Genomic DNA, 14,530 nt, shown 5'->3' on the forward strand with positions numbered 1-14,530 from the left:
CACAGCCAGGATAACCAAGGAGTGGCTCTGTAAGAAGCCTATGTTTCAGACCCCTCCATGGTTTCTAAGTGGGAGAACTTGCAAAATAGCAGGGTGTTCAAATACTTATTTTCCTCACTGTACATACATGTATGGACCAAAACATTCTGCAGTGCATTTTTTGAATTTGCATCTGGGGTGAATGTAAACAGCAGCAACCAGATGATAACATGATTTCATCTTCACAGTCCGACACCCGGGAAACCACCTCCTCTTATTATTATTATTATTATTATTATTATAATATTATAGGAGATCATAGAATAGTCTAAATGTGTGTGCTTCGGTTAAAGAGATCCAGCAATTTGGGTAATTTTATAGTTTTCCTAAAACTAATAAGATAATATGATATATAATTTTCATATTTTTTAAAAATCACTAAAATCCGTTTGTTTGACAACATTTAGATTTAACTGTAGGTAACCATAGCAACAGTAGCTGCATCTGCACTTCAGGCCATTTCTCTCTGGTTGTAAAACTGAATATAGCTCAACACTAACGCTAAACTGAACTCACTCTCAAGAAAAGAAAAATGGAACAAGTGGCTGACCGATGGACAGTTTGGTTTCAGGTAAGTAAAACTATATAATACTGCACTTTCAGAGTTATCTTGACATGAAATAAGTTAGCTAATTAAGTTAGCGTTAGCTAAGTTAGTTAGCCTAATTAACTCAGAGCTGAGCAAACTGGGAAACCTGCCGTGTCATTAGCATTCATAATGTTGTTACTACAAATGGAAATTTGTTAATAATTTCAGAATTTGCACATTTCCACAGCACTTTGTGTTTATTATTTGCAGACTGCTGAGGTTGCATACTTTGGAAATGCTCTGCCACACACAAAAAAACATATTGAGCCTGAATTTATCTTTGTCTGAGGGCTGCTTACCAAAAAACAAACCCTCTTACTGAGTTGTTCTTTTGTCTGTTGATGCAGTTTTGATGCTGTATCAGCCGCTGTTACCAAGGCACCCTGACATAGCATTTCACTTTAAAGGTTCAGTGTGTAAGATTTAGTGACATCTAGCGGTGAGGTTGCGAATTGCACCCAACTGTCTTGTCTACTGCTCCCCCTCCTCCCCTTTCAAGGAGCTTAGGATATCTACGGTAAGCTGACACAGGAAAAAAGGTGTCGTCTTCTGAGACAACAGAGAGTAATCAGTCAAGATATGTGGTTTCTTTGGGTAGATTAGAAGATAAAACCATGCTATCATCTGGATGTTTACATTCACCCCAGATGCAAATTCAAAAAATGCCCTGCGGAATGTTCTTGGTGTATACCTGAATGTATAATTGTAGGCTATATAAATAACTGTATATATTATTTTATATGTTACCACATTTTAATCATAGACTCTATATAAAATATTTTAATATACACTTAATTATATGTTGTGAGTGTAGCATGAAGGAACTACAGATTTTATTACGATGTGCAGCCTTTATAATGAAAAATAAACACCCTGTACCTTGTACCTTGATTTATTAAGAAATGACTTAATTTTTCAGTAAAACAATAAAATGTTATTGTGACTTGGCCACTGACAGATAACATGGAAAATGTTAGCCAAGAGTGTGAAACACCGTCACTGTTTCTGCACCACAGTCCATTCTAAACCACATATTGAATGAAGTTTATACAAACACTGACAATGGAAACATGTTAATTCTCTCTAGCAATGGATCTTATTGCATTTGTGTCACTAGATCCTCAGAAATATTACACACTGAACCTTTTAATAAGGTCAAAGGGCTGAGAAAGAAAACATGGTGCTGTCTGGAGACACTTCTAACTTGGGATGCAAATAGTGAGTCAGATTCCAAAGTTACACAGAACAGCAGATAATAATTTACATGTTCAGAAAATCTGAAATATATAATTCAGAAACTGTTTGATCATTTTTTATTAAACTGTAGGTAACCATGGCAACAGCACCTGCACTTCAGGCCATTTCTCTCTGGGTTGTAAACATGAACCTAGCTCAACAACAACGCTAAGTTAAACTCACATTCAAAGAAGCCTTTATCATTGCTAAAGCCTAAAGCATGCTGGGAGATGTGGTTGGAAGCAGTAAGTGAATAAATTGTGAAGAGCAGTTGTAGCTGTGTTTTCTAATCACTTGGATGAGCTGCGAATCCTGACCTTTGTGATGTGGCAAATTAAGTAAAAAGCTTTGGCTGACGTAGCTTGAACTATCGTTAAAGTGGCCGAAGCTGTTGATGGCAGTCAGCAAGGTCTTTCTTCTGGATTTTCTACTGTGGTTACAAACTTCATGAAAGCAATGAAAACCCACTGACAGATGGGTGATAAAACACTGATCAGGGGACCAGAAATTGTCCAGTTTCAAGCAGCCATGATCAATATAGTGTGGAAAGTTGTTTCATTGGGAACAATTTAAACACTTTTTCTCTGAAACATAATATAATAGCATATAATAGCATATCAAATACTGACAGTTTTACTTTATAATTTCTATTATAATAATTTCAGCAAGATGTGTCACTGATGTGTCATTTCTCTTCTTTCTGAAGTACAAGAAAAGGTTGTCCATTGTCATCACATATTCAGTCTATTCCCTCCAAGTCAACCAGGCATCTGCAGAGTCCTTCTTAGGTTAAGACTTCATTAACCAGCCACCTTGTTGCATGCCAACACCTGTTTATGAAGTAGCTACATTGTTTTTGGATGGATTAGTGCTCATTTATGTTTCCCTCTCACAACTTTTCAAATGTAATAGCTTCTCCTCCTGTCTCCTAAACATGCTTAAGGCTATTATGTGCCAAGTGCTCGGCCCCAGTTGGAGAGCTACAGTCTCAATTTGTGCCAAATGTACTCCCCACCTCTTCAGTAATATAGCAATTTAATTCTGCAATTGGATTTTCTCAATAAAAAATGTAATGAGTGGAATGAATAAGCAGGTTTTTAAAGAATAAAAGCAGCTGATGGTCTTAGCTCCCCTTATAATGACTCAGCTATCATTGTAGCGCACCACCTGAGACTTAAAGCACCAGTGGCATTTGAAGGGATGAAGTCAAGCCAAGGCCAAGTCATGTATGAAATTATCAGGCATCATTGTTGGCAATAAGTTGCCCCTCACTGACCACAGTCCTATCTCTGTCATTTTGCATTGTTAATCCATGGGCATTTAAAATATCTGCCTCTCTTTATAGGAAGCTGTCAGGAATAGATAACCAGCAGCATCTGTTTTACTTGAGTTACCCACTCTACTGAATCATCTGCAGTCAGAACACAAGAGATTTATTTTGTCTGTCTGCAAAATCTTGGCACTGCCATGATTTATTTTCACAGCACCCTATCTGGTTATCAAGTTATTCATTCATGCAGCTTCTCTAATGTGCTTTGTATGTTTATGTAGATTCATTAGTGTAAGCTTGATATGAAAGAGAATGTTTGTGTGTGTGTGTGTGTGTGTGTTTGTGTGTAAAAAAAGATATGTGTTTGTGTTTTTTTCCAAGATATTGTTGCACTTACACTTACTCTACCTGTTCACTTACAGAGCTTTATTGAAAAGCCTCTGAGACTGGAGGTGGCAGCAGCGCCGAAGTCGCGCTTCATTCTGCTCCACTACAGTGTGCCGAAAGCCCTGTGGGACTGGCTAATTCTTTTTGGCACTTTCTACCTGGCTGTCACCGTGCCCTACAATGTCAGCTTCACGACCGCCGATCACACCGCTATAGACGCACCCTTGACTTTCATCGCAGACGTTGTAGTGGAATTGCTCTTTATTGCAGGTGAGTGTTGAAAGGTGTTACTGTGAAAGACATGGCCTCCTGATTTTACCTGAAGTTCTTGTGCTGTGGCACAACTAATTACTGATCTGAATTATAATAATATTGTGGTGCTTTCAAAAAGGTTTGTATGTGATGACATGAGATTTTCATCCTATATTTATTGATTTTCTTGCCATTCCTTGCCAGCTATAGTAACAGGACAATCATAGCAACCCAGGCATCAAGTCATTTCTTGTCATTTATGTTGTAGTTATTTTAAGCTGACATTAACATGACTAAAGCTGGTACACTACCCTGTTGCTATTCCATGTTATTCTTTTATATTTTCAGTGTGAATGACAAACATCATCACATACAAGTGACCCAGTAGGATTGAATCTGAGCTTGGGACACTTGTCATTTCTCCTCACTGTTTACAATCTGTTTCATTGTATTTGTCTTTTAATCATGGGAAGAAAAACTTACCTTTAACCTCTGTATTTCCAGACATTGTGCTGAACTTCCACACCACCTATGTGGACAAGTCAGGGAAGGTGGTGTATGACCCGCGCTCCATATGCATTCACTACGTCACCACCTGGTTCTTTGTGGACCTGGTTGCAGCCCTGCCCATTGACCTGCTGTATGCTGCGCACATCCCAGTGGTGAGTACAACTAGATGATAATATGTTCACTCGTCTTTTTTTCACTGCCCTCTGCAACAGCTGATGACTTATAATACATAGCAACTTCCAGACTCCAGAAATGTATAGCAGGTGAGAGAGAGTACATACCTTGTATTACACAAAGCTCCTGCTGCCTGTCTGTGTGACAAGTACTCCCAAAATTGTGATTTGTTTGAACAAAACAAGTGGCTGCTGTGAAGTATATACAGTCAAAGTGTGTTTCAAAACAGGGCAGAGGGATTTGCTTTCTTTCTCCTTTTCTCATTATGCCCCCCATACTTGCCACTCCTCCTCAGAGCTCCTTCGTCCACCTGCTCAAGACTATACGCCTGCTGCATTTCCTTCGCCTGTTTCAGAAATTGGAACGCTACTCTCAGTACAGCGCCTTGGTGCTGACTTTACTAATGTCAGTCTTTACTCTGCTGGCACACTGGATGGCCTGTATCTGGTACGTGATTGGACGCATGGAAATGGCAAACGTAAAGACTTGGCACAACGGTAAGTCTGATTGAAGCTGTTGAAGTATGAAGGTCAGGTTTGGTGTTTCATGCAGCAAGGATTTCCACAGAACCATGTGCCATCATGTGTGCATTGTCTTCACTGTGCCTTCTGACAGGAGTGCTGACTATCCAGACTTGATTCAGTTACCATACGTGAAAAATCCAACAAACAACAAACAGACTAGATTCTACCAATACAGCGAGGAGACATTTATTGTGTCCTCCCTCATGAGATGGTGGCAAACACCATACTCTGGCACTTGAATGAGGAATGTCTTAAATATATGTATCTAAAATGGCTGCAAGAAAACAACACAAAATGTCTTGTTTGTGTGTTAAAACATGGAGTACAATAAAAACCCAAAATGAAACATCTGCAGAATGTCGCAGCAGCTGTATGTAAGTTCAAACTTAACCTAGTTAGAACATAAATTAAAATGAAGTTGTGATTTATGCATTACTAGAATAAAAGTGGTTGCACCACAGAGATAAGTTACAACATAATTCTATGTAGCAACTAAATAGTTACACAGGCTCCAACGTAGGAGTAAATCATAAAATGTCACAGAATTAAACTCACTAATGGTAAACAGCCATTTTTCTGCTAAAAGTTACAAACTAATTAGCAGTTACTAAGCATCTAGTGTCAACTTCATGCCCTTAGGAGAGAACTTACACACAGCTGGTGCAACCCAGTGCTGGTCCAGTCGCCTATGCAATGTGTGTGTGTTTGTGTGTGTGTGATTGCATACTTTTGTGTCAGTATATTATATGTGTCTATAGGGAGGCTAGATCATAACTTAATAATAAGTAACACTCCTGACACAGCTGAAAATCTCTTTCTGACACACACACAAACAAACAGACCCAAACATAGACTGTTGTCTAACATGAACCATTATTGTCTCATCCTTTACCTCCTCCTTCAAGGGTGGCTCTTTAAACTGAGCGAACAGCAGGATATGCCCTTCTTCAACAGCACGGTGGGGGGCCCGTCGATGTACAGCTCCTACGTCGCTGCCCTTTATTTTTCCCTCAGAAGCCTGACCAGTGTGGGCTTTGGCAATATCAGTGCCAACACCTGTGCTGAGAAGATCTTCTGCATCTGCACCATGTTTGTTGGCGGTATGTCTGACACCAGGGTACACTGTCCCTCTGGCGCAACAGGGCCTCTGTTCAGCCCAGCAGTGCAGGAAATTCAGCGGGAAGTGGGCTGAATGGTCTTTAAGATTCAGTTTGTTGCCAGCTTTACATACCAATAAACTAAAGTATTTTAGCTGAGGAGGCAATTATTAGTGCAACATCCCAGAGGATAATTACTGTGTTCATTTTTATTCATGTCAGAACAAAGCTGTAAATTACTGTGGCCCCTGTGTGGATCATTAAGTAAATAAACAGTAACAAGTCTAGATAATTGGGTAGTGATCAATATAAAACTATATTTTATTTTAAAGCAGAAAGAGTTTGAAAATAAAGAAAAGTCATTTTTCTCTCGTTGCCAGTTCAAACTGTAATAACCTAAAAACATGTTTCCCAAACTTAGGGTTAGGACCCAAAATGAGTAAAATGCATTACAATGTTGCAACATGTAAATACAGGTATGTGAATAAGCATTCTTCTTTGCTGCTCTGGTCCGTTCAGCTCAGATGCTGAGTGAGGTTTTCTCTCTCACCTCTCCCTAACCTGATCTGCTGTCCACATTCATACAGAATTTCTATGTGCGTAGTCTGTAATCTGTCACTATCGATCCTATGATGTCCAAACAAAAGTACATGGACGAGTTTATTAAAGTTGGCTTTAACAAAGCCATTCAGAAGGGAGAGGAGATGAGTGTGTAAAATGTGGGGAAGTACTCAGTAATGAAAGTTTTAAAATGAATAAATTGCACAGACAAATGTTCCAAACGAAACATTTGCAGTATTGGGGAAAGTTCAGACATTTTTCACTGCCATTCAAGATGTGTTGATTCAATTAGGCACCACATACCTATGTGAATCTGGCATTTTGACTTTAGCATCCCTTGACAAACAAATACAGGAACAAACTAAATGCTCGGTATGACCTCAGAACAACACTTTGAAAAACCGAGCCCATAGTATAGACCAGCTGGCTGAAAACTTTAACCAGCCACTTACTTTCAGGTCGGCATCATTTAAAAAGACATGTTGGTGCTGAGGGATGATGGGAGTTGAGAAAGGGGTGAGACACAGAAAGCAAAATTGTTGTTTTTCTTTACTTTTATGATGAAATAAATACATTTTATATGCATTTTTAATTCATGGTTTATCCTTTATCCGTTGTTTATAAACGTAGATGTTACAGCAATTCATACAGCAGTATTTTTGTAAATTTGACACCAGATTTCTCTTTTGGGTCTTGAGCTGAAAACGTTTGGGAACCAGTGGCCTAAAATAAACAGCATTCAGAATAAAGCTATATCTAGAAATATAAATATTCAGCCTTTATAGCAACATTTATTGTCTTTTATGCTGTTTGTTTCCCTCTCTCACACAGCGCTGACCATCATCATCCAGCGTATGTACTCACGCCGTTCTCTTTACGACACAAGCATGAAGGACCTGAAGGACTTCATCCGTCTCCACCATCTGCCTGAGCAGCTCAAAAATCGCATTCTGGAGTACTTCCAGTCCACATGGTCTGTCAACAGTGGCATAGATGTCAACGAGGTAGGAATCCCTTTCATTGTTGTTGACATGTCATGCTTTTGTACATTGTGCTGTCTGCCCTAAAGAAACTTCAGGGCAATGTTTAGATGGCATTTGAGCACTGACAGCCGTTGTACAGTCCATGATCAATATATGCTGCTGTAACTGTCAATGATCTTTCACAGCACATGGCCAGTTGACATCCTATTGAAATTTAAAAAGGGTAACTGGAGTCCATTCCTTAATTATCAATCAATGTCACAGCTCATTACATCTGTCACACATCCACAGCTCCTGCACGACTTCCCTGATGAGCTGCGGGCCGACATTGCCATGCATCGGAATAGGGACATCCTCCAGCTGCCGGTCTTTGCGGGGGCCAGTCGTGGCTGCCAGCGCTCACTCTCCCTCCATATAAAATCCTCCTTCTGCATCCCCGGGGAGTACCTCATCCGTCAGGGCGACGTGCTGCATGCCCACTACTATGTCTGCTCTGGGTCTCTGGAGGTGCTGAACGACATCACGGTGCTGGCAACATTAGGTTTGTCTTGTGGTCAAGTGACTTTTTTTTAACCTCATGTTTAAGGTGTTTATGTGGTACACCATGGAGAAAGAAATGTTGTTATTGTTTTGATTTTAGGAGAAGGGAACCTGTTTGGGGCTGACCTGCCTGGACCAGACCAGGTGATCAAGACCAATGCTGATGTGAAAGTGCTGACATACACTCACCTTCAGTATATCAATCTGCGTCATCTGCGTCACCTGAAAGAGGTGCTGGGACTCTACCCCGAGTATGCCAGTGTTTTCGCCTCAGGCATCCGCAACAACCTCACCTACAACCTGTGTGAGGGCAGCCAGGACCAGGTACTAAATATACTCTCACACATGTTGACTTAATGTAGGATTCCATTTCTCACAACGGTGACAACCTGTGACAGAAAACTCTTTCCCCTGATTCCTAACTCGCAACACTTTCATTCAGTATGCTTCAACCTGAGCCGACCAACCCACAAACCTTCATCCAGTGTCTTCCTACATGTGTAGTAACCAGTCACACCCAAACCCAACATACCTGATACATCCAGTTTTGCAGGGATGCTCTGCCAAGCAAATGCCCTCCTGTTGATGTCCTGACTATTACTATAGTAAACAGTGATGATTTCTGGAAACTCACAAATGCCAAGGGTCAGTCTCTCCTTCATTAATTTGTGCTGCGCGTTGTGTACATAAAAGTTCAAGACAAGTACAAGACATAAAAGTTCAAGGCAGCGGGCGTGTGCGTGAGACGAGCATGTCCGCACCCCCCATTGAAAATGAATTCCTGTGTGAAAAGGCCCTAATGCTGCACATTCTATTTGCTGTTTCCAGGAACCCAGGCGCCCCTCTATTTTGGAAACACAAGGGGACTCTAATAACTCCGTCCACCTCACTCCAGCAACCCGCTCCCGTCGACCTCTCCAGCTACACAGCTTCAGCAGCTCCCAGGGGAACCTCCAGGGGATTGAGTTGCAGCAGTTCAGCTCACTGCGAGACTGCTGTTTACCAAACCTCAGCCGTGGCCTTCGCGGGCAGAGCTTATCCCCTACAGCCACCCAAGCCTCAGCCTCAGCTGAGGGAGAGTCAGGGGCTCAGCAAAATTCAGGTATTGTGAAAGCTGTCATCAAATTCAGTTCATAAAACACAAGTAAAGCAATGCAATATGACAACAATGTACCTTAAATAGATGTTTGATTCAGTTTGATGGTGCAGTTTGAGTCTGTACTTTGTGGTGGTGCTATATTACATTTCATTATATTAAACAGTGTTTCTAATAATTCTCCCCCCTCAGTTACACCCTCTATAGTTTATAATACAGTACATTGGCTCAGTCTCAACAGCAAACAGAAGAAATACATTTCCCACAGGCAGAATTTTTTTAAACGGTTGTGTTGGATTGCATTACAGTGTAAAGTTTTTTTAGATTTATTCTCTGTGCATCTCTTTACTTGAAAATAAATTTCTATTATTTATTTATTATTTTATTAGTAATTATCATCACATAATCTGCAACATTCTAAGTGTTATGAGTAGCATGGTAGCTGTGGTCCACGCTGTGGTCCCCCCCCTCAAACAACCCCCCTCTACTTCATCTTTCTTTCTAGATACCCAGTTTCAACCTGATAAACATCTTATTTGGTTTTATATTAACCCCAGCTTCCTTCCTCTTCACACCTCCCACCAGGGTTGTAGACGTCGAAGTGCATGGAGACATGTTCCATTTGAACGCGGAGCACACCAGGCCCAGAGCCAGTACAGGGGGCAGCACCCAAGGTAAGCCAAACTGCCACCAGCTGTGAGGGGCACCTGGATGCCAGATGGCTTGAGGTGAACTCAGCAGCTCAAATGATGGATACGACAGTGGTGCCCTGTCTCCTTCTGGGGAAATATGAGAGCGCAGAGGAATGAAATGACAGCCAGCTGTTCAAAGAGTCAGAGAACATGTTAAAGGTTCAGTGTCTTAAGTTTTAGTGGCATCTAGTGGTGAGGTTTGCAAATTGCAACCAATGGCATAGTCACCGTTACCCCCTCCCTTTCCAAGCTCACAGGAGAAGCTACAATGGCCGACACGTTCTGTCAGCTCTTGTGCTAAATAATACGTGTGGTCCTCCATTTGTCCAAATTTCACTTCTCTCCTACTACTACTTCTTCTTCTTCTTCTCCTCCCCCTCTTCTTTGTACGTATTCAGCGTAGTGATGAAACGCGCTCTGTAAAGCAGTTTGTCTGTTGGGTAGCGCAACATGGCGACTTCCATGTAAGAGGACCTGCGGAGTATGTAGATAGAAATGGCTCATTCTAAGGTAATAAAAACATAACTGTTCATTATGTAAGGTCTTTATACACCACTGAAAACATTGTTATGGATATTATATTGCCTTATTGACAGTAGATCCTCCTCAATATTACACACTGAACCTTTAAAGGACAAGCAGTGTACAGGTGATCTGACCTGAGCTTTCACTGGTGATCAGTCTGTGATGAATATGCAATGCAGTTCAGTTAAAGTCTGACCCGTTTACTATACTATAATGAGCGCTCTGGCAATAGAGATGCACAACAGCACACAGTACAGCTTGCTCAGGGATCAAAGTGTTTCTAAAAACTGTGGAGTAGGATGGACCTCCTGATGAATTTTTTGGTTTGGTCCAACAGCACTTGTCAGCAAAATATCACATGAATATCCAACCGTGATAGACACTGTACATACATGCATGCATGTATATATGGATAAATGCAGTGCTTCCACATACTGTATGTGTAAATTGCATCCTCTGGAGTCAGAAAGAAATCTTGTTTCATCTTAATGCTGATAAATCCTGAGTTGTGTGCTAAGTCCAAATGTTTTCTCCTCCTCATTTGTCCAGACTCCACTCAGACTGATGAGGTCAGACAGAGCATCATTCAACTCAACAACAAGGTAAGGTACAGCCTCCAACCTAAAAATTAAAGGACCAAAGATAATGTACGATCCACATTTTGATGACAACCTAGCTCTACTCGAGGCCCTTCTCGGGCCCTTTCCATCGTGTTTTGTCTACTTTCTTTCCTGTTTGCGTCAGTTACCTCAGTCTGTGTCCCTTTAGATTTCACTACTGCAGAGGAGATTTTAAAATGCTTTGGTTCTCTTTTGGGAAGAAAATGATATCTGGACATGAGTCTTGGATTAAACCTAAAAGACAGAAGCTGATTCATTTGTCTAATCTCTGTGCGGGAATTTAAATTGGGCAGAATAGAGCAATCTGTACTGTAATTGACCACATTTTCTCTTAATAGTACGACTAAACTGTGTACGCTCTCTAACCAGATGACAACACTAAACCAGAGAGTATCTGAGCTCACCCAGGGAATACACCACCTGATAGATGTCCTCCATACCCACGGATCTGTGCATCACGATCAGCCTACCTTGCCTCATACCGTATGGCGTCCAAATGCCGATGGCTCCTGGGAGCCGTGACGGCCACATCCACCAAATTGTCCCACCTGCTGGCCACTGGAGCCACAGTGGAGCTGCTGAAACCCAAACAGAGACCCACCTAAGGCCTGATGGTGATGAATCCTCTAGCCTTTTGTCCTGTTCCCCTACAAGCACAGCCGGCTGGACTCGTCTTCCAGTTCGTACAGCTCCATTTTAGAAATCGAGGACGCACAGCTCTTACTCCACCCTGCGTCTGCCTCTCCATCCATGTTGCCAGACCATCCTCTTGGATCCTCCCTGGATTCAGGATCATCGTGATCAGATGCTCTCGAGCCCCACCTTCCACTCTGCGACCCATCTGCCATAGGACACACCAGTCTGGAGTGCCTCCATGGAAACCTGTTGATTGTGTACACAGATATGTTTTAATTTACTGAAGGACAAATGACACGTGCTTCTCCGTGCATACAAAGAATAGAATAGATGTAAAGTATTTTTTTGTTCTGCATTTTTTATTTAGAATTCCATTGAACATCTCTAGTTGTTAAAGATCCAACTAGAAAGATCCTTCGAGAGAGTTCAATGTTTCCTATGTTTTCCTCACCATTAAAGATTACGCTGTGAAATACTGTAGGTTTAATTTCTCTCTCCACAAAAACACTTTCTCAATGATCTACAATGCTATAAACATGATAAGTTAAACAGAAATGAATGTATTCAGCTGGAAAGTGGGCCCCATGAAATATTTAATACTTTCATTTATTTACAAAAGATTGTATGAATGACTGCTTGTTGCAATGACCTTCTAAATGTTATAAAAATAACTAAAGTATAATCTCATGGTGTAGTCCTCCATGTATAGTAAATATTTTAAAAGTTTGTTTCTTATTATAACTTTAAGCAAAACTACATGAATCCGCTGTATTTAATTGTTGTATATTTCTCATTGTTGGGAGATCCGATGAGGTAACAATGATAAAAATGAGATGGCCCCATAATGTGTAGTCTTTAATGGAGATACTGTAGGAACATTTTCACTTGGTTGACAGTTTCACAGTCAGCAGTATCTGGGTTGACGGCACTTTACTTTAACTGCCTCTTTTGTTGTCTTGCTTTTTTACTTTAAACCTGCTGGTTCACTATCATGTAACTGAAAGAATAGAGTAAAAAGTAAACTTCATAACAACACTTGAAATATGTTGTTCTGATGTGTTTGATTGTAGACAATTAAAAACAAATCCCCTCAAATGTTCTCCTATCTGCTGCAAACACCAACTGAGCTTGTAGCTGTTACTGTAGAATCTTTTCAAGACCCCTCAGATTTCCAGATTTTAATAATTAATATATATAAAGTAGTTCAAATTAGCTCCACCTCGAGCAGCTGATGGATCATTATAAACAATCTAATCATATCTAATGGAACAATACCTCATTCACAGGAGCCATTTTTCTGCAAAATGCTTTTCTTTTTGATACATTTTCCTGATAGCACATTACATTTATCCGCTTTTATTCAAAGCGATTTACAATATCTATATATCTATTTGTAAGTCGCACCCGTCTGGAGCAACTAAGGGTTAAATGTCTTGCTCAGGGACACATTGGTGAATGTGTCACAGAGGGAACTGAACCCTGGTCTTCCACACCAAATTCATGTGTCTTATCCACTTTACCATCGCCACCCATCCATAACACTTCTGAACGTTTACTTAAGTCATGAGTATTAGTACTTTTCTTCAGTAAAGGATCTGATTTCCTCTTCCACCACTGGTCAGGTGGAGAACCTGCAGCAGCTCTTCTGTTGTCTTCACATGTGTCCACAGTTTGCTTTGTTCAGTATGATTTTGTTGGGGTATAAGTTGTTGGAGTTATACATCCATATATTTTTTGAGACAGTTATGTAACAGATCAGAATAACAACCTAATTCAGAAACAATCAGACATATCACAAATAAACTACAAATAGGGAAAACAGACTGAAGCTAGGATTAAACTAGAGACATTAACTAAGTCACGGAACAGGGAACTAAGATAAGAGACAAAACAGATACTAAGTAAACTAGAACAAGAGACTGAATAAAATAGTTAAGAGATTTATTTTTTTGTCAGTGTGAAACCTGTTAACACGGGAGAGTGTGCTGTGTTTTGGAGCTGGTTAAATCGGCCACGGAGATTCTACTGAAGTGGAGCTAACGCCATAGCCACGTGCAAACTGCTACTACATAGCCAGAAACCTATTTTTGCCGCCGAGTTTCTGAGCGAGTATGGACATTGCGAATTGTAATGGAATTGACATGTTTAGACAAGATATAGTAAAGCTCATTAGCGTTTCTGGCCAGTGTGCGTCGGATGCCGCCATCCATGCTGCTGCAGTAGATGTGCTCAGGACTTGACGTTGCAGGGCGGAGGTGTCTGTGTTTTGCGCACGGACGGAGCCTCAGGTCGGGTTTCTTCATTGTGCATCTCTCCACTGGACAGAAGGGTTCGGGAGGACTGTCACTATAAGCTTTCTGTTACCAAGGAACCGTGAGTACAGACAATATTTTTCTGGGAGGTTGCAACTGAGCTCCAACAAGCGCGCCAACTTTGTGGTACCACAAACTGAGAAAAAAAACCCCAGGTATTGTCATTTCATTTGGACCATGGGGACATTTTAAAAGGGCAACTCACCCGGTTCTGGAAATAAATATAAATATATTTTTGTGTACAACATTCAAGTTTGTGGTCTGATATTTATGTGTGTGATGGTAATGTGATTTGTGTGATTTTTGCAAACAAGAGTTATAGGGGCTAAGTATATGTGCATGGGGGTTTTATGCTCGCAAGAGAAAAAAAAAAAACATACGACCACAGTATAGCTATATTTAAGCTAACCAGGCCTCTCTGCATCCTAGCGAGTATCGCAAAGTTGTTAGTTGCTGTAAATACATCCCAAGTTAAATTCTAGTAACC

General features: G+C 40.7%; 1 pseudogene; it reads left to right on the plus strand.

Moving 5' to 3' along the window:
* The first annotated feature begins 243 nt into the window (after positions 1–243).
* Positions 244–12,773, plus strand: LOC119883732 (annotated as a pseudogene).
* The last annotated feature ends 1,757 nt before the right edge of the window (positions 12,774–14,530 follow it).

The sequence above is a fragment of the Micropterus salmoides genome, unplaced genomic scaffold, assembly GCF_014851395.1.
Source record: "Micropterus salmoides isolate LMB-PRFRI ecotype aquatic unplaced genomic scaffold, ASM1485139v1 Ms_hic_scaffold_10, whole genome shotgun sequence".
NCBI classification, from domain to species: Eukaryota; Metazoa; Chordata; class Actinopteri; order Centrarchiformes; family Centrarchidae; genus Micropterus; species Micropterus salmoides.